General features: G+C 40.1%; 1 long non-coding RNA gene across 1 annotated transcript; it reads right to left on the bottom strand.

Moving 5' to 3' along the window:
* Window positions 1–17,820: 17,820 nt before the first annotated feature.
* LOC118389545 (uncharacterized) lies at window positions 17,821–19,855 on the bottom strand. The gene is made up of 2 exons (XR_004826760.2): window positions 19,709–19,855; window positions 17,821–19,110 (listed from the first exon to the last, which is right to left on the bottom strand). It is a non-coding gene; the product is annotated as an uncharacterized LOC118389545 (long non-coding RNA).
* Between the last annotated feature and the right edge of the window lie 1,228 nt (window positions 19,856–21,083).

Genomic DNA, 21,083 nt, shown 5'->3' with positions numbered 1-21,083 from the left:
GGTAGCTGGTGACAATAGACCTAAATTCTAACGTATTCTAACGTATGTTCAATAACATGTAACTTCAGTTCCATTCATGTCAATGGAAATGTGAATTTCATTGCTCAATTCAGTATGGTTTGTAGGTAAATTGTTAGATGTATTTTTCAATGTATGACATTACACTGAGCCTTCTGAGATTTGCAGCTGCTGTATTATTACAGTCATAGACAAAGACAGTCGTAGCAACTTCCTATTCTTCTGTAAAGCTTCACTATTGAATTTGCACTGTCTTTTTTTACCCCATTCAGATGTAAGCACTGACATCTAGTGTTAAGAGACAGCTATTGTCTCACATTCATATTTACATAATCTGTACTGCTTTAGTAGTGTACAATACATCATGAAGAGGTGCTGTATATAGTAATAAACCTGTTGCTATGTAGGCTACACCATGTACTGGAGAGACTGGTACTCTATGGGTCCATACTTACGAACTCGGGTCTTCTCTAATGTGAACTCTTGTTTGTTACTGGTGATGTAAATCCTAAATCTGGTCATATTTGGACTATTTTCTCTCACCCCTTAAGTAAGTGGGTGAGAAAAACGGTTAAAGGGGCAGTCTGTCATTGGATCATCCATTTTGGGGTTTTTCAATTAATGATTATAAATGCCGCATGATCTTGGTTCAACTCCATCAGAACTTAAAGTTTAAGCTTGTTAACTCCATTGACTGTAAACAATCTAATTGTAAACAAACACGGTATAGCCTCAGACATGGTTAAAACTAATTTTGACACCACGGATGGTCAGTAGTTGCATCCATATCTCTGTCTATGTATTTGAGAGTGGTTACATTTCTCCCTCTGCTGTTTACGAGTTCCCCTTTAAAGTTATATAATACATTGACACATGGTTGGACATAATATTCCCTATTTGCTTGTGAGAAGTGTTCCACCTACAGTATATTTAGGCCACTGATAACAATGGGATCAGAGAGCAAGAGCTTGGTATGCAAATCAGTCAGTTACTGTATGATAGTCATTTGTCTGCCATTTACTGTCACATGTGTTACTTTGTCACGTGTCACAGATTGGGCTGGGGCTGGTGATTTCATCAGCCGGTGATTGTCAAGCAAATAACTGTCGGTCTCACAGTAATTGACCGTTTATTAGCATGAACACATTTAGCATCTCCTGGCTTCCACACTTCTACAAGTAACTAATGCAGATCTTTGGAACATCTACTTTTTAAAAAGTCTAATAAATCCATGTAATATAGCCTTCACAAGAAATCCATTATTTTAGACAGGTCTAAAGAAGCATGCTATGAAGAAAATGTAGTCTCTTTCAGAAGGACAGAATAGCATAATCTGAGTTGTCCTTATGCTAGGTCCTGATGTGGCTATGCCAAATGACTGAGGGCTTTGCTAGTTCATTTAGCAGATACGATTTGCTTAGAATTTAATGGCATTATTTTATAGTATGAAGAATACAATTGAACAAAGCTGCATAAAATATAAATATTTTCTCCAAACGATTTGCGGTTGAGCGGTTCACAAGAAATATGTACTCCTATATGCATAATTTGGCAATATTCATTTAACTTAAGTTGTTCTACAAACATTGGGCTATATGTTTTGATTTGTAATACATTGTAAGGCTGCACGATGAGATGATGATTTGAAAAGAGTTGCTTGAAAGGCATGTACACAATTCATCAGTCTCTCATTCACAATTTGACAACCACTTGATAATGCCTCGAATTTAACCTTTGTAGCCGTAATGCACACAAAAAAATCCATGCCTTTGCGGCCAGTGGACATTGTGTCCTTGGCCCGGAGTGCTGCATTGTGCCCTTCTCCCTGAGTGCTTGTGCACTCCAAAGTGCCTCTTACTTATATGGCTCTCCATCACGTGATCGGGTCTTTCTCACAGGCTACAAGTGAAGACAGACACATCGGGGATGCAACTGTGCACGTCTTTATCCAATTCCGAGGTCTGTATTGAAGATATGAGAAGAAATGTACACATTTACTTTTCGTAAGCTAACAAGATGAGTAGGCCTAACAAACAGCAAAAGCACTAGCCAATGTCAATCTACTGTCCCCCTTAGTACAAAAACCGACCTATTCTGTGCGAGAAATATATATTCCAAACATAGTCCAAATTAATACAACCACTAGCATCAAAAACATTTTTTTGGCAATGTGGCTTACACAACAAATCAGAACCTTAAGCTTAATGTTGATAAACTATTAGGCTATTTCTTCACATTATAACAGCAATGCACACATGGCAGTAGGCTATTAGCGTGAATGTTCCATTATTGGGAAAACACCATTATCAAAAGTGATCACAAATGCAATCATGCATGTAATGCTTTTAATAGAAAGGTGCATTTTATGGTGAAAATGATCTTCCCCAAATTTGAGACACACGCATTGCTTATGTATGCCAGTTAGGCTCTATATCCCTTGTAAAGCGGATTAATGTGCTTAATTTTAAGGCCTGGCCATTTTGTTTGTTTTTACCCTACGTTTTACCACACATGCCAGCACCCACACACAACCCATCTCTTATAAATATTTGTTAGTGGGATTAATACAGTGTTTGAATTATTGTGTGGGGTCATTTTATTTGCTTTTATTGGGCTTTTCATGGTTTAGGAAAAATGCACTTTAAAGGGTACACAAATGACATTTTCTGAAGTATCTATTGTCCGAGTTTTGGTTGCACACATGTAAACCTGCTACACAAAATGTTTGAAATGTGTTTAAATAATGATGTACAGAGAAAGAAAAGGGAAAGAAACACTCAATGGGGTGGAATGACCTCTGATCTGAGGCCTGATCACCCTCACTAGAAAGGCTAGAGACATTGGGTGAGACTTAAATGTAATACGTAAACACTGATAATTAGGAAGTTTATAATTGACCTATGTATGATTCAGACCACAAGAAGGACAGAGAGAGAGAGAGAGAGCGCTGCCCCTGAATGAGGGAAAGGGGGATAACTAGTCAACTGAATGCCTTCAACTGAAATGTGTCTTCCGTGTTCAACTGAATCAGAGAGGTGCAGGGGGGCTGCCTTAATTGACATCCACATCTTCGGCACCCGGGGAACAGTGTGTTTAACTGCCTTGCCCAGGGGCAGAAAGACAGATTTTTTACCTAGTCAGCTCTGGGATTTGATCCAGCAACCTTTCAGTTACTGGCCCAATGCTAGGCTATCTGCTTGCCAGCAGACACCTGTCTATTTTACTATTCCTTGAATTATCTTATGGTATACAATTATTTTAAGATGGAGCTATCAAGAGTTGTAATTCTCATTGTATTTGTTATTTTGATTTAACCGGTAGTGTTTTATTTTTTGGGGACGCATGAATCACAATGTGAGTCATGTGTCAAAAGGGAAGAAGCGTGTTGTTGTTGTTGTGTGTGTTGTTTTATTTGTTTTGTTTTTGTCTTGCTTCAATACAAATCTCATCAGATTGGGTCTGCTGGATGGTCGGGATTTCTCCCTAAGGATTAGACCTCTAAATCATTGACCCTGAAACTTTGCGGGGAGATCACCAAGATGATAGGGGAGTATAAGCCAATATTCAAAAATTGTTTCAACTGTGTGTTGTTATTCTCATTGACATTTGTCTTAGACATTTGTATAAAAATACTGGTAGAAGTAATAATTTGTCATACAGTGAATTGTTTGTCTGGATTTCCTGAATCAGAAATTCCCAAAATGTAAGTTGTTCTGGTCTGTTCTCTCTTGAGGTTATGGCGAAGGTGACCACAGATGGTATCTAGATGCATGAAAGGGATAATTGGCCCGAAAACAGTATGAACCTCACACCCTCTTCCCTGATAACCTATGGCGACAATGGCAACAATGGCAATGATTAACTGTTCATAATTACGTGATTAAATGAATCAGGCAATTATTAACTCATTAACCTGGGGCACCATGGGAAAGTTTTTTTTTAGTTTCTATTTTCCAAATGAACTCAAAGAATTTCAGAATATCAATTTTACAAGTCGCTAATAAATTAATTTCCTCTACAGTCTCATCCTGAACGTCACATAATCTGGCAATCTGCACAAACCCGAGTCCCACTAAATAAGTTGATTATTCATATACTAACAAGCTAAAATTATAATATACAATTAGCATACACAAACACACAGTCTCGACTATTGATTAGAACTTAGTACAATGAAACAGGTCCTTAGCGGGCCAACACAATATGACACGCGTTACACAGATTGGGGATTTCAAAAGAGTGAGAAAGAGAGAGTGCACAAGAGAAAGGCACGATTGGGCACATTTGTAAACTATGCTTAGTTTAACCCGAACCTTGCCGCGAAATGCCGCTCTTGTGGATCAGAATATAATGATGTAATTACATGTCAAAGGTCTCCGATGGTGTATCTCCTTGTGGACCGAGTTCTGCCTTCTCCTCTGATGGCGGCACTTCAGTTGTTTATGGGTGTAACGCTCTGATGATCCACACAATGCCAGTGTCCTTTCTTTTAGTGGTCTGTTTCCTCGCCCTTGTTCTTAAAGAGGGTCTTCTGAGTACGATCAGCCGTGTAGCTCAGGGCTCCAGTATAGACACCCGATTCCTTGGAGAGTGGTAACCAGGTTCTGTCGAATGCACCCTCTTAGACACAGCTACTCATTCGTAGCATAGATTGTTAAAAGGTGCCTTTGTCTTCTTCAACCTCGTTTTGCGTTTTCAACGACCTCAGATCTTGGCTTCAGCTCGTGGTCACCTCGTCTGATATGTTAAGTATTTTATACACTCGGGTCAGAAATGGGCGTTTCCACCTTTAAGATCAAGTTCTCTGGGCGTAACTAGTTACGAGGCAAGGTCTGGATTTTACTCAGATCCAATTCAGACAACTTACTTCACATTTCATCTTTACAAAGACATTCTCTTTGATCTGGACATTTTCTACACAACGTACAGTATGCAAACATCAGATACATATTGTGAAAACTCTTCAAGTTACATTGTTTTCGTTATAACGTTGTCATTTAACTTTTAATAACATAACAAAAAAAAAAAACACATTCAATATTTAATATTCATATTACATCTATCGTCATTACTATCATTTTGGCTGGTTACTGTTCTGAGATAGGTTTTCCGTAGGCCCATCCTACATTCCATTCCTCCACAGTGAGAGGTGTCATAAAACCCTCCACCTCCATACCTATCGATCTCCCCCCCTCTGGTGGGTGTGAGACTCTTGTAGGAGTGTGGTCCACGGTAACCTGACCCGAACAGGCCAGTCATGACAACAGGTAAGAGCTATGGAAACAATCTGAGTGTGTGTATTTTAGATTGTGTAACCCAGAAGGAAGGGTTTGAAAGGATGAAGTGACTGGTTTTATGTGTTGATTTTTCTTATTTTAATAGAAGTTTAGAACCTCCTTCTGATAGAAGCTATAACCTAATGTTTACTGTAAAATCGAACGATAATTATCACAGAGTGATTAGAGGAGAGAATGTGAAGGAAAATATTATGTTTTATAAAATTTATAAACAAAATTCCACTTTGACATGATGGGTTACTGTGGGTCTCAATTTAATTTCAGACTAACAACAAAATGTGGAAAAAAGTAAAGTGGTCTGAATACTTTCAGAAGGCACTGTACAGTACAGTATTAGGAACACCTAATATTGAGTTGCACCGCATTTTGCCCTCAGAACAGCCTCAATTTGTCGAGGGGCACGGACTGCAACGTGTCGAAAGCGTTCTACAGGGATGCTGGCCCATGTTGACTCCAATGCTTCCCACAGTTGTGTTAAGTTGGCTGGATGTCCTTCGGGTGGTGGACGATTTTTGATACAAACTGTTGAGCATGAATATGAAAAACCCAGCAGTGTTGCAGTTCTTGACACAAACCGGTGCACCTGGAATCTACTATCATACCCTGTCCAAAGGCACTTAAATCTTTTGTCTTGCCCATTCACCCTCTGAATGGCACACATACACAATCCATGTCTCAACTGTCTCAAGTTTGAATAATTCTTCTTTAACCAGTCTCACCCCTTCCTCTACCCTGGTTGAAGTTGATTTAACAGATTGCATAAGGATTACTAAGGGATCATAGGTTTCACCTGGATAGTTTATGTCATGGAAAGGGCAATGTTTTGTACACTCAGTGTTTCTTGTTCTTAAGTTTTGTTTTTGCATCGCTTTACTATCGCTTATGTACACAAGCTTCAAACAGCTGAAACAATAATAGCGGTTTAGATGGTACAATGATTCACGATACTATAATAGCTTATTTTGTCTCAAGCTGAAATTAGGCGATCTGTTAGAGTTCTAGCAAACGGGAAATGGCAGAGCGATTTATGCATAGTGCAACTTGTTGCAAGCTGTGATTTGTTGTGCTGCCAACTCTATCACAACAGACCTTTCCCCCATAAGAATACAATATGTATCTTTGTTTGACTGTTCTGTACAATTTGTAGACATTTCCATTATGCATTTGGAAAAGAAGGACTCTAAGTAAGTGGCAGTAGATTAGAAAGTGTTCTTCACTTTTTAGCTCTCCTCACCCACATTGATGGCATAGTCTCTCCTTTGCGCTACTGTGAAGTCTCTTTCCCATATTCAATATAATTCCATCTTTCTCTCCTTCAACCTCACTCTGCCAATAGTTGATGTATGCATTCTTATTATTCCTCTCCCTCTGTCTAAGTCTTGCCCTTGGGGCCAGATTATTTTGCCAATCGATCAAAGGTGCACCCAGAATTTGCATGACCTTATTTCAGTGGGCAGAAGAACAGGCAGCCTTCCAAGTTCTGCTCTGCATGTGTTGTTTGCGAAATTTCTGTTTACATTTATTAGGTTTTTGCAAAATTCCTTGTGGAATTATTTTGTGGGTGTTTTGCCGCACTATATATACAAAAGTATGTGGACACCTCTTCAATTAGTGGATTTGGCCATTTCAGCCACACCCGTTTTTGTGAGGTGTATAAAATCGAGCACACAACCATACAATTTCCAAAGATAAACATTGTCTGTAGAATGGCCATACTGAAGAGCTCAGTGACTTTCAATGTGGCACCTTCATAGGATGCCACCTTTCCAACAAGTCAGTTCGTATAACTATAACTACCCCGGTCAACTGTAGGTGCTGAAGTGGAAACATCTAGGAGCAACAATAGCTCAGCTGTGAAGTGGTAGGCCACACAAGCTCACAGAATGGGACCGCTGAGTGCTGAAGCACGTAAAAATATCTAAGGTTGCAACACGTAAAAATATCTAAGGTTGCAACACTCACTACCGCGTTCCAAACTGCCTCTGGAAGCAATGTCAGCACAATAACTATTTGTCGGGAGCTTCATGAAATGTGTTTCCATGGCCCAGCTGCCGCACACAAGCCTAACACGGAACCCAAACCGGCTGCGCACGTGCGCCATTGTGGGCTATTGTGCATACATTTATTTTGCCCCCCCACACCAAACGCGATCACGACACGCAGGTTAAAATATCAAAACAAACTCTGAACCAATGACATTAATTTGGGGACAGGTCGAAAATCATTAAACATGTATGGCAATTTAGCTAGTTAGCTTGCACTTGCTAGCTAACGTTAATTTGTCCTATTTAGCTAGCTTGCTGGGATATAAACATTGAGTTACTTTACCTGAAATGCACAAGGACCTCTACTCCGACAATTAATCCACACATAAAACGGCCAACTGAAACATTTCTAGTCATCTCTCCTCCTTCCAGGCCTTTTCATCATTTAACTTATATGGTGATCGCACCTAAACTTTCATTGTATTACCACAACTACCGGCAAAACAGTTTGCCTTTCAGTCACCCACGTGGGTATAACCAATGAGGAGATGGCACGTGGGTACCTGCTTCTATAAACCAATGAGGAGATGGGAGAGGCAGGACTTTCAGCGCCATCTGCGTCAGAAATAGGAATGAGTTCTGTTTTAGCCCTTGGTGTCGCAGACGCTCATGGCGCGCGCGAGCAGTGTGGGTGCAATAATTGAATTAAATGGAATTCTAAATTTCATTTGCGACGCTCGCGCACGCGACGTGTCCGGTCTGGTCAGCATGTAAGATCACCATGCGCAATGCCAAGCATCGGCTGGAGGGGTGGACTCTGGAGGAATGGAAATGTGTTCTCTTGAGTGATGAATCACGCTTCACCATCTGTCAGTCCAACGGACTTGGCGGATGCCAGGAGAACGCTACCTGACCGAATGCATAGTGCCAACTGTAAAGTTTGGTGGAGGAGAAATAATGTTCTGAGGCTGTTTTTCATGGTTTGGGCTAGGCCCTTTAATTCCAATGAAGGGAAATTTTTATGATACAGTATACAATTACATTCTAGATGATTCCGTCCTTCCAACTTTGTGGCAACAGTTTGGGGAAAGCCTTCTCTTGTTTCAGAATGACAATGCCCCCAGAAATGGTTTGTCGAGATCGGTGTGGAAGAACTTGACTGGCCTGCACAGAGCCCTGACCTCAACCCCATTGAACACCATTGGGATGAATTTGAATGCCAACTGCAAGCTAGGCCTAAGCGCCCAACATCAGTGCCCGACCTCACTAATGCTCTTGTGGCTGAGTGGAAGCATGTCCTTGCAGCAATGTTCCAACATCTAGTGGAAAGCCTTCCCAGAAGACTGAATGCTGTTATAGCAGCAATGGGGGGACCAACTCCATATTAATGCCCATGATTTTGGAATGAGATGTCTGATAAGCAGGTGTCTACATACTTCTGGCCATGTAGTGTATATACAGAACAGGTCAACATTTTGGACACACCTACTCATTCAAGGGTTTTTCATCTACATTGTAGAATAATAGTGAAGACATCCACCCGTTGAAATAACAAAAACAAAATCAAATAAGTGTTAAACCAATCAAAAAATATGTTATACTTTAGATTCTTCAAAGCAGCCACCCTTTGCCTTGATGACAGCTTTGCACACTATTCCGATTCTTTCAACCAGCTTCATGAGGTAGTCACCTGGAATGCATTTCAATTAACAGGTGTGGCTTCTTAAAAGTTAATTAGTGGAATTTATTTCCTTCTTATTAATGCATTTGAGCCAAGTCCATGTTATGTCAAGAACAGCTAAAATAAGCAAAGAGAAACGACAGTCCATCACTACTTTAAGACAAGGTCAGTCAGTCTAGAACATCTCAAGAACTTTGAAAGTTTCTTCAAGTGCAGTCGCAAAAACCATCAAGCACTATGATGAAACTGGCTCCCATGAGGACTGCCACAGGAAAGGAAGACCCAGAGTTACCTCTGCTGCAGAGGATAAGTTCATTAGAGTTACCAGCCTCAGAAATTGGAACCCAAATAAATGTTTCACGGGGTTCAAGTAACAGACACATCTCAACATCAACTGTTCAGAGGAGACTGTGTGAATCAGGCCTTCATGGTCGAATTTCTGCAAAGAAACCACAGCAATAATAAGAAGATACTTGCTTTGGCCAAAAAACACGAGCAATGGACATTTTACCAGTGAAAATCTGTCCTGTCCAAATTTCAGATTTTTGGTTCCAACTGCTGTGTCGGTGAACGGATAATCTCCGGATGTGAAGTTCCCACCATGAAGCATGGAGGAGGAGGTGTGATGGTGTGGGGTGCTTTGCTGATTACACTGTCAGTGATTTATTTAGAATTCAAGGCACACTTAACCAGCATGGCTACCACAGCATTCTGCAGCAATACGTCATCCCATCACTTAGTTGGACTATCATTTGTTTTTGAACAGGACAATGACCCATTGAATGAGACATTCCTCTCAATATTTTACCCAGATGCAGAGAAGCATATTTCGTTACTTTAAAGAAATAACCATCAGTCAGTTCAAGAGGTATGCTTTTTTTTAAACATAAAATTAAGCATACTGATTATGGCTCTAGATTGCAGGAAAAGCTGTTTCAAGTGTTTGAAAAATGCTAAATTCTCAAACAGTGCCCCCCTACATTACACACCTGAACCATCCTTAAGGACTTTGTGCCTCCTCAGATTTTTGGGATGCCCTTGGTCTTTTGTACTCTTTCTTTTGTCTCTTTGTGACACAGACTGTCATAAGATTAACTTGCCACTTGGTGGGAGCATTAGCACAGCAATTAGGTTTTTCAGAATTCCAATAGAGAGTTCCACATGCAATCAGTACATGCAAGAAGTATAATAACTGGAAAATTCCTCCATATGAAGTGGCTCTTTATTCACTATATTTTCAGATTATGACCAAAATTTCCATTGAATACAGGATATTCATACATAAAATATATATTGGAAAATTCAAGGGTGGGTTTAATTAAGGCAGGGGAACTTCTGTAAGAGGGGATAAGAGGTTGGCATTGGAACAAATGTGCGATTTTGTTTGTAGATATAGCTAGAATGGATCTATAGGTCAAAGGCAAATGCGAAGATTAAGGTCATAGTCACATCAATGACTAAGATGAATGCTTGGATTTAAGGGTTGAGCTGAACCTTTATAATAATCATTGGGATACCAACAAAGGATTAACACACACTGCAAGTTATGGCTCCCACTTTAAACAAACTACGACTTTTCAAGCTGAGTCTTCATTACATATTTTATTAGGCCTGTGCTTATGTGATGTTCTATGGAGGCCTATGGATCAGAAAACATTCATAATAACATGTCATGTTATATAAAATAATGAAAAAAGGGTTACACTACATTTTGGGTTACACTACATTTTGGGTTACACTACATTTTGGGTTACGCTACATTTTGAGTTACACTACATTTTGGGTTACGCTACATTTTGGGTTACACTACATTTTGGGTTACACTACATTTTGGGTTACGCTACATTTTGTCAAAGCACCAGATGTAAGGACATTTAGCCTTTATGTGGTATAGTATAATTTATTTGAAAAGCATCTATGTCGTGTTTATGAAGATGTTGTGAATGCTGTATAAAGCCTTAATAAATTGTAGTTCTGACCGAGTTCTGAATGGGATTTATATGTTTTTGTGGGTCCCACTGGCCCATTCGCCATTCTTATTACATTCATCTTATTTTATTGTAATGACTACCAGCATTTGAAAAACAATCACCACAAATAGAACATACATTTTTTTTCCTTGGCAGAATCAGCTATTTTCAGTTCTGTCAAGCTGGATGCACATAATATGGTTGAAAGTGATTGTATTTGTAGCCCAATATATGTTTTTTTCTAGAGCAAAGACATAAAACACGTGGATGAAAACTTTTGGGGCTCATTGTTATGGCCAGAAAATACATCCTCCCATCACAATCACAAACTCAATCAACATGCATGCACACAAACACACACACGCACGCACACAAGCACCCAGAAGCCCCCCCCACCACCACACACTTTTCCAAGACTCATATCAAGTGCACTATAACAGCAAAGTCATCAGTATTATTGGCATAAAGTAGTGCCTGGAACTTATTTTATTTGTTCTTCCCATTTTCAAAGAGCTGTAACACCTGCGTCCAGATGGCAGTTTCTGCCATCTGTGAGGGAAGGTGTAAAGGATGATCGATATCAGCAGCTACAACACTTGCCTACCTCCAGATGGCATGATCGTTAAGTTCTGAGACACCTGTTGTCGGGGGTTCCAATCACTTTAGCTCCAAAATTAAAAGCATACAAGTAGGCCTACTGCTTTTTGGTATCAGTAAATCTAAATTAGAATCATTTATACAGTACTTAGATCTCATCTGTGGGGGATACAAGAGAATCCATGATGTCTCTAGTAGCCTATACACTGAGATGATTACCGTTTAAACAAGTGGCTCTCAATGTGGATTCTAGAGACCGACTGTCTGTGCTGGTTTCACTCCAGCTGAATGTCGATAAGACATGTTTAGTACATGACACTGTATAGCCTACTGTAAAAGTCTGAATCACCCATCTTCTGTATAGTGAATTACCTTACCTGGAGCACTTCAAATAGTTACAGCAGATATTGGCCATTTAATTAGGTTAAAATGAAAATATGCATAACACAGTGTCGGTTCCCAGGATGTCAGCAGAGAAACCCAGTTTTTTCCCAGCCCAGCTCTAACTCACCTGATTATACTCACATGCTCACATGGTCTAAATCAGGCGTGCCTGGTTGAGCTAACCTCCTGTCGGCTTTTTCTCCAACCTCGTTGTTACACACTTGAGCATCTAATTAGCTGAATCAGGTCTGCTAGATAGGGCTTGATCGAAAGCCTGCAGGAGGGTAACTCTCCAGCAGCAAGGATGGGCGCCTCTAAAAAGACAATGACTAGCTGATCCTGGGCTGGACCGGAGCTGTCCACCTCCACCCCTGGTCTAAAATCAGAGAAAGTAGCTTCCAATTTCTTAGGAGTAAAATCTTGTAAACCATTCTGTGACACCTAAAATCCATATCTTCATAATTCACACATTGCTTTCCAAATGTCCATTTTGACAAGTGACAAAGAGCAGGTGTTGAAAGGTTTGATGGATATTTTATTTATATTTCTAGATCCCCCTGAAGAAGGCACTGTGATGCCGAAACGTTGGTGATTTACCCAATAAATCACTGGGAGTTTATATATAGGAGTGTTATTTTCCCCCCATTAGTCAGCTACTCTACATACAATCATTTTCTCAGGTGTGTACAGGCTCATGTTTTTTATGAGTCTATTTGTTGATTTAACATGTAGTACGGTTGTCACCGTACTCCATCTTTCTAGGTCTTCCTCCTGTCAAACCGAGACAAACTCTCAAAGAGCCCTGTCATTATTGCCGCCATCTTGGAACATGAAGTCAGGGAGACAGACAGAACAGACAGGCAATGCGAGCAGGTGGGACGCCGTCTGCTTCTCGGGGATCTGCTAAACGTTTCCTCCAATTAACAAAATGCTCAGCCCGTCATCTTCTCAGCTTCCCTTCTCCCTCTCCACAGTTGTCATTGGCACTGCAAGCGTGAAGCAGCTGATGTCTGCAGCGTGTAGCTGTTTTGACTGATGGCTGACAACTTTAGCGACATTCGCAGTTAGCTCACTAAGTGACAGGGTGCTGTTCACCCACGCAATTCTTCTTTGGAGTCTCATTGAATCAGTTAGGAGTAGGTACATTTTGCCCCGTAACCAGTGATTCGGTGTCAGATATTTGTTCATCCTCGTAATGGATCTGTGTTGTAGGGCTATTCCTACCTCCAACGTATATTTACACCAAATGAGTCTACAGAGTAGCACACAATTTTCTTTTTGTCTGGGTTTTGACTCATCTGCAATCCTAAAAGCTTTGTTTCAGTTGCCTTTAAAATATAGGCTCCCCTAATTGATATGTGCTGTGACAAGACTGTCAAGCTTTTCTGGATTAAAATCCTAGAAAGTAAAGATATAACAGTTCTATTTGATGTTACCTACCCTGTCTGTAATGGGTGACATCCTGCGGCCCATAGTTTATTCATGCAGCCTAACACCTCAGAGTGCCCTACAGGAATAACAACTCTGATTCTCCCTTAACTCTCTGGTGTAATGTAAGCTTTACAACCACAAAGTAGGTCTTTGAGAGTGCCACGTAGGCTGAATGTTTCTCCAATCCACTCAATGGGAAACACAAATCCATAGTGTTAGTTCTTACACAACCCCTGCCACAACCAGAGATAGAGCCCACAAGGTCGACATCGAGGGATTGCATTCCTGAAAAGCTTAAGAAGCAAGAGAACGTGAGAGATCCCCCAGATTCTGTTCAACGGCTCTTCTGGTGCCCACCGTTCAACGAACGGTGCCCTCCTTCATCTCCTATTGTTCTGCAAATGAGGAAAATGAACCAACTATTGTTTTGCAAATGGAGAAAGTGAACCAACATTTGTCAATCCTGGTGGGGATTATTATTTCAAATCTCGGCTAAACGGAGCATTGGGAATACTCCTATCTGGAAGTCCTTTGTTATCTAATGGGATCGTCTCTCTGGGAAGCTTAGACAGGAATAGTGTTTGAAAAGGGGCCTGCACCAGCCCATCGCCTAGTGTGTGGAGTAATTGGATCCGTCTTTCATGGTTTATTTTGGCACAGTTTCTCTGATACCACAGGAGACACCAATGATACTTGCACACGGGGGCCCGCTGAGATTTCCAATGTTAGCCCATGGAATTGGAAAAATACTCAATGCGAGAAAAGTGGCAGTATGTGAAGTCTATGTAAATGTAGATGACGCAAATCATGTAGACTCGATTCGACTGTCAATTTGTGACGTTAGTTGAGATGATTTTGTCACGTTTATTGTGTATGCATTAATGTGACCTCAAATTCCTCATTGTACTGTAATTACTGTCATTCAATTGATGATTTGCTGCAAACACTTATCTTGAAGCTCGATGTGTTGGTGAATGAATTTGAATTGGAAAGCCTAACATGGACTTATCTCTCTGTAACAATAAATATGGAAATGTCAAAGCAAACATAAAGGGCAGGTCTCCTGGACAGACTCAAATTCTTGAACTAAAAAGCACTTTAAATGGAATTCTCCTTTGAGAGTCTGTGGAGATTCTCCTTTGAGATGCTGCTTTGATCATGCTTTTTTGTTCAGATGTAGGCTTATTCTGGGTGGGGAAACCTGCCCAAACAGTCTGGTACCTGACTGACTTTGTTCCACTATTTGTGGCAGTGTAGATGGCCTGGGGAGGTGATTAAAATGTGCAATATGCAGAATTTGCTCTGCCATTTCCTGGTTTTCAAAAATTATAATAATTTGCCTAATTTCAGTTTGTGACAAAACAAGCATCATTGTACCATCTAAACTGCTGTGACATATATTTTCAGCCGTTTGAAGCTGGTGGATAAAAAACACGACAACAACGTAAGAACGGGAAGCATAGAAATAGTGCACATAGAACAGATCTACCGCTTCTTAGACTTGCTTTTAATGAGATCGACAGAGGTATAAACGGACATTTCTATGTGAATTTGGTCAGGTCGCCCGAAAACGTGCATATTGCAGCTGTAATGGTCATCACACTCACTGCCTTGCCTCTTAATAATAGGGATCTCTTGGATGAGGACAAATTACTAAGAAATAAAAAAGATAATCCAAATGGACGAGACCAGTAGCCTCTATGTACTTTGTAAAATGTTCACGAGGCTGTGGAGAAAGAGAGGGAGAGATATATGGGGGTAGGAGGGACACATGATCAACTTCAGAAGAATAAGAATTCAAATAAAAGTGCTGTGTCATTATTACTTTAGAGTGAGCATAAACTCCAAAATAGTCTCTCAAGCAGGCATATCTCTGACAAAAAAAATTTTTTTTCAGTGACATCAATATCAATAGATATATTAAAGGCATAAAAACAGATATTGACGTCTGCCCATATTGACACAGAATAATATGTACACTTGAGAAATCTGTTAAACAAATCAACTTAAAATTGCTGGCAGCCCCTAGTGTGCGTTTGATAGGAGTTTGATATGGAGGCTTCTGTATCTTGCGCTAACGACAGATGCACCAACACAAACACAGTTTGCGAAAGATGCTCCTTTTCACCTGCTTTGACAATACAGATCTGTTGCCGTGATCTGAAACTGTGCGACATGTTTGAGGCTTTGCTTTGGACGGTTACTGAAATGTGACACAGTGGCGGTACGATTCACTGCACATGTAGGCAGCATTAAATCAACCACATTTAAAATCCGAGGAGCATAGGGCACAATTCTGATTAGTGTACTTCCAAGGACAGTACTGTTATGGATACAGCTAAATGCGGAAATAACATCAAAAGGACAATTCCAATTTAGTATGAAGTACATATTTGAGTGCAGTCCCAAATGTGCTTTTTGTGTGTCTTATATGGATTTCCACACTGTGAGGTTGGAATAATACTGTGAAATTGTGAAAAAGATAATTCCCTTTTAGTGTAAGAGCTGTTTGAAAAGACCCCCTCAAATTTCTGCCTGATTTGGTGGGATGGAGTGTTGGCATGCCTGGTGACATAACCAGGCGGTAAATGAGTGAAAAAGAGTTCCAAACCTCTAATAACAGTTCGTTTTCAGTTTCTCCTCCCCAGTTAGACCACTCCCAGACAGTCCTAGCAAAGAATGTTGCTTGAGAAATGAGTCTTTAGTAAAAAATAAGTTATTTCTGTTTATTTTTGACCATTTTAATTTAAAACAATCACGGTAAGGTGATTTGATAGGGATAAAAATGGTTGCATTGGGCCTTTAAAGGCATTTTGTATTGTATTATTTAAGATATAACAGAAGCTACTCTCCATAACATGTAACCCCCTACAAAGGGAACACATTTGACTTTCCAAAAGGTAAATAACTTTCTTTTTCCAAAAGCTAAATAACTGATATAAGTAATGAAATAAAGCATGTTGCTTTGATACTAGAATTTGTATTTAGAGCTTCAGTTACAAGTTCTGTCTTACAGCTCAATGATTTCTCTCGACAATAGTGGGATTTTTGTCTGACAACTGAGGGACTTCCTAATATGGATGTCGTACCAATGCAGCAACATAAGACAACACAAATTTGGGCTACAAAACGTTTTGTCAAATACATTTAAACTCACTTTTTCACAATTCCTGATATTTAATCCAAGTAAAAATGCCTCGTCTTGGGTCAGTTATGACAACTTTATTTTCAGAAATGTGAAATGTCAGAATAATAGTAGAGAGAATTATTTATTTCAGCTTTTATTTCTTTCATCACAATCCTAGTGGGTCAGAAGTTTACATACACTCAATTAGTATTTGGTAGCATTGCCTTTAAATTGTTTAACTTGGGTCAAATGTTTCAGGTAGCCTTCCACAAGCTTCCCACAATAAGTTGGGTGAATTTTGGCCCATTCCTCCTGACAGAGCTGGTGTAACTGAGTCAGGTTTGTAAGGCCTCCTTGCACGCACACACTTTTTCAGTTCTTCCCACAAATGTTCTATAGGATTGAGGTCAGGGCTTTGTGATAGCCACTCCAATACCTTTGCTGTTGTTCTGGGATTGATTTGCACTTTTCGCACCAAGGTACGTTCATCTCTAGGAAACAGAACGCATCTCCTTCCTGAGCTGTGTGGTCCCATGGTGTTTATACTTGGGTACTATTGTTTGTACAGATGAACATGATACCTTCAGGCAGGAGAAATTGCTCCCAAGAATGAACCAGACTTGTGGAAGTCTACAAAAAAAAAAAAATTCTGAGATGTTGGCTGATTTATTTTGATTTTCCCATGATGTCGAGCAAAGAGGCATTGAGTTTGAAGGTAGGCCTTGAAATACATCCACAGGTACACCTCCAATTGACTCAAATGATGTCAATTAGCCTATCAGATGCTTCTGAAGCCATGACATAATTTTCGGGAATTTTCCAAGCTGTTTAAAGTCAGTCAACTTAGTGTATGTAACCTTCTGGCCCTGGAATTGTGCTACAGTGGATTTTAAGTTAAATAATCTGTCTGTAAACAATTGTTGGAAAAATGACTTCTGTCCTAACCGACTTTCCACAAATTTCTTGTTAACAAACTATAGTTTTGGCGTGTTTGAGTTTTAATGACCCCAACCTAGTGTATGTAAACTTCCGACATCAACTGTGATACGGTGCCCAACAAATCTAATCTTACCATGTATTTTGTAAGTACCAGGAATAACAAAACAATCTTACAACAGTAACCCAGGGCATGCCTGTTAACACACACAACACGTTATAATTAGATTTTACCAGGGCCATTGTCCTTTCAGTAATTTCATCACTTATTGTCCAAGCCTACCTCTCAGTACTCTGTCCGAGATCTGGTATCCACCAGTGCCCAGGAGCAGTCAACAGGTGAAGTTGCAGATCACCTCCTCGTCGCGAAAATTCAGTAACAAGAGAGACTTGGTCATTTCTTCAAACAATCATCTTTATTTAATATTGATTAATTATTGCAATAATGAAACCAGTCAGCCCAACAGTCTTGACTTGTATATTTTTTCTAAAGGAGCTACCCTCCTTTAGTTTTTCACTCCAAACCATTTTATCTGACCTGATTCAGCTTATCAACCAGATAATTATTAGAATCATGTGCATTTGATTAGGGTTGGAGTGAAAACCTACATGAGGGTAGCTCTCCAGAAACAGGGTTGGAGAGCCCTGATATACGCATTGAAAACTGCAAAGGACTACACCGACATCCCAGAACTTCAGAGAGCTGTGTTGAGAAGACTGGGCTTACCAAGGAAGATGATATTGAGGTCAGACTCCCTTAAGTGCCACCACCAACAACTGCTGAGCTGCTACTACAACTTTGAGTTGATGTCACCACGCAACATAGGGTGCAGTACACACACTTTTGAGCTGGGAAGGACTTGGTGGTTCCTGGGGAAGTGTGAAAACCTACAGAGTACTTAGAACTGTTGTTGAAAGAGGTGGGCATACAACCAAACATATACATCATATTAATTAGGGAGGTTTGTCTGGGCATTTGTAATTATTGTACTTTTGGAGTGGTTTCAGAATGATTTGCTAAACTGTTATATTTTCCTGGATATCTATGATGCTCTTGATGGTTTACACTTGAAATTAGCAGACCTGCAGGCGGGTAGATATCTAGAAAAACAGATGGACTACCCTGGTGTAAATACAGTTAAAAAAACAAGTTGGTCCGATTACACAGATCAGGTCAAACAGTTTCATTAGGGAGATAAACAAGAATACAAGGTTGTCTCTAACCTTCCTCAAAATAAGAAAAGCAGTGTAAAGGAAACATTCTGATAAAGTACTGAACTGATATGACCTAAATAAATGGAATATTTCAGTGGTGAAATGGCAGCAGTTGTGAGGTGTAGGAGTCTCCCTGCAATTCATGCAGGTGCACCAGCAAGGTTGCCCGGAGACCCTGGGATAGCTCTCCATTACTCCATGATGTCACAAATCAGTCCAGGGAAGCAGCCAGCCTCAGCACCTCTACCCTTTTTTCAAAAGGACAGCTCTTGCAATTTAGCCTGTAATGATAAGGGGAAAAAGCTACATGAAATGAGACTGCAGTACCATAGGCGAAAGATTTTTACTAAACATCTCGGCCAGCCTGTCTTCTTGCATTCGGGCAGGCCTTTCAAGGTCTTCCTGTCCAATTCTTTCTGCAGTCCTGCTTGTGCCCCTGGATGGTCTGCGGCTCATCAAAACTGGAATCCTACAGAAAAAAACAAGATTGTATTGTAATGTTCACTACATGGTATTTTATGTATAACCAATAAGGATTTTAATGCAGAAGAATGGACACTTCTACAATCCATACACATCTTCTCTCGAGAATCAATGGGCAATCCCAGTAATGTTATTAGTTAGCTAGTATAACTAGGAGTCAGAAGGGCAAAGGATTGAATGCATGACAAAGCCAAGTTTATTTTCCATGAATCCAGAGGTATCAGTCAAAATTACACTTCTACAATTAATACACATCTTCATAGCCATAGCTTTCAACAATCAAGGAGATATCCCAGTGATGTTATTAGCAAGCAAGCTAGTATAGCAGTCAGGAAAGTTCTAAGGACTTGCCAAAGCCAAGGTCATTTTTCATTAATGTAGATCTATGATAGTCAAAATTAATTATTTTACACTGATTTTTTTTATGCATGTGTGATAACTAATGTACTAAGCTACCGTCATATTGCTATCTTGTACCAGACAGGGTAACTGTCTGGTAGCTAGTTAGCTATTTTGATACTGTTAACGCGACCTTTCTGGCCGACAACATGAACATTATAACATGTTTAAAAAAAATGTTGTACCTGTTCTGAAGACATTGTTGCTAAAATGGAATTGAGTTATCTACAATCTTGTCCGTAACTGTTATCGGCATCCACAGTCTCACATTTCCCGACTGTGTTGAGTTGTCACTAGTTACCATAACCAGAAAGGATAACACTTGATAACACATCCACAAAGTCTCAAAAGCGGATGTTGATGCTATGTCATCCCAGCGGGGACTACCAATGAGAGCTGGGGTTTCTGGGATATCGTGTTCAAATCTAGAAAAAAATACTGCATTCTTTCCAAAGGGGTCTTCAAAACGTGTACGCAAATATTTACACAATTCAGGTTTAATGGCATATATTACAGTATGCTATATATGCTATATACTATAACAGAACCCTGAAGACAGTCCTCCTTATGCCGTTACCTCAGACAAGTTTACGGGATGTTTTGGACCCAATTGATGATATTTTGCTAACTTTTTCTCCTGTTGTCAATCAATGCACAAACAAATATGAAAATTAAGAAGAAGGTCAAAAAGAATACAATATGCTCAACTCATTCAAGGACTAACCTTATCATAAAAAAATCTTCAGTAATAATATTGAACCCATTTACTTTCTATCTCTCTTTGATTTTTATTTGTTTATACCTTCCGGAAACCTGCCTCACCCACTGTGATACGGATTCGCTATCACTTTTAATTTTTAATTTTTATTTATTTTTATGACACACTCAAGAACCTCCAGACGCTAACCAGCTAACTAGCTACAAGCTATTTAGTCATTGTTAGTTTTTTAAAAAAAAACCTGGATAACACTCGCCAGCCCAGCTTCCCTGCCCATCCACCGCTGCCCCCTGGACACTGATCTCTTGGCTACATAGCTGACGCACGCTGGACTGTCCATTAATCACGGTACCCCATTCTGCTTGTTTGTTTATCTGTCGGCCCAGTTGCCTAGTCAACGCCATTTTACCTGCTGTTTGTTGTGCTAGCTGATTAGCCTCGCCTACTGTTTTTAGCTAGCTTTCCCAATTCAACACCTGTGATTACTGTATGCCTCGCTGTATGTCTCTCCCAAATGTCAATATGCCTTGTATACTGTTGTTCAGGTTAGTTATCATTGTTTTAGTTCACAATGGAGCCCCTAGATCCACTCTGCATACCCCTGTTACCTCCTTTGTCCCACCCCCCACACATGCGGTGACCTCACCCATTACAACCAGCATGTCCAGAGATACAACCTCTCTCATCATCACCCAGTGCCTGGGCTTACCTCCGCTGTACCCGCACCCCACCATACCCCTGTCTGCGCATTATGCCCTGAATATATTCTACCATGCCCAGAAACCTGCTCCTCTTATCCTCTGCCCCCAACGCTCTAGGCGACCAGTTTTGATAGCCTTTAG

This window comes from Oncorhynchus keta, chromosome 10 (genome assembly GCF_023373465.1).
Source record: "Oncorhynchus keta strain PuntledgeMale-10-30-2019 chromosome 10, Oket_V2, whole genome shotgun sequence".
NCBI lineage: Eukaryota > Metazoa > Chordata > Actinopteri > Salmoniformes > Salmonidae > Oncorhynchus > Oncorhynchus keta.
The sequence above is the reverse complement of the archived record's forward strand: the minus strand, read 5'-3'. Positions and strand labels throughout refer to the sequence as shown.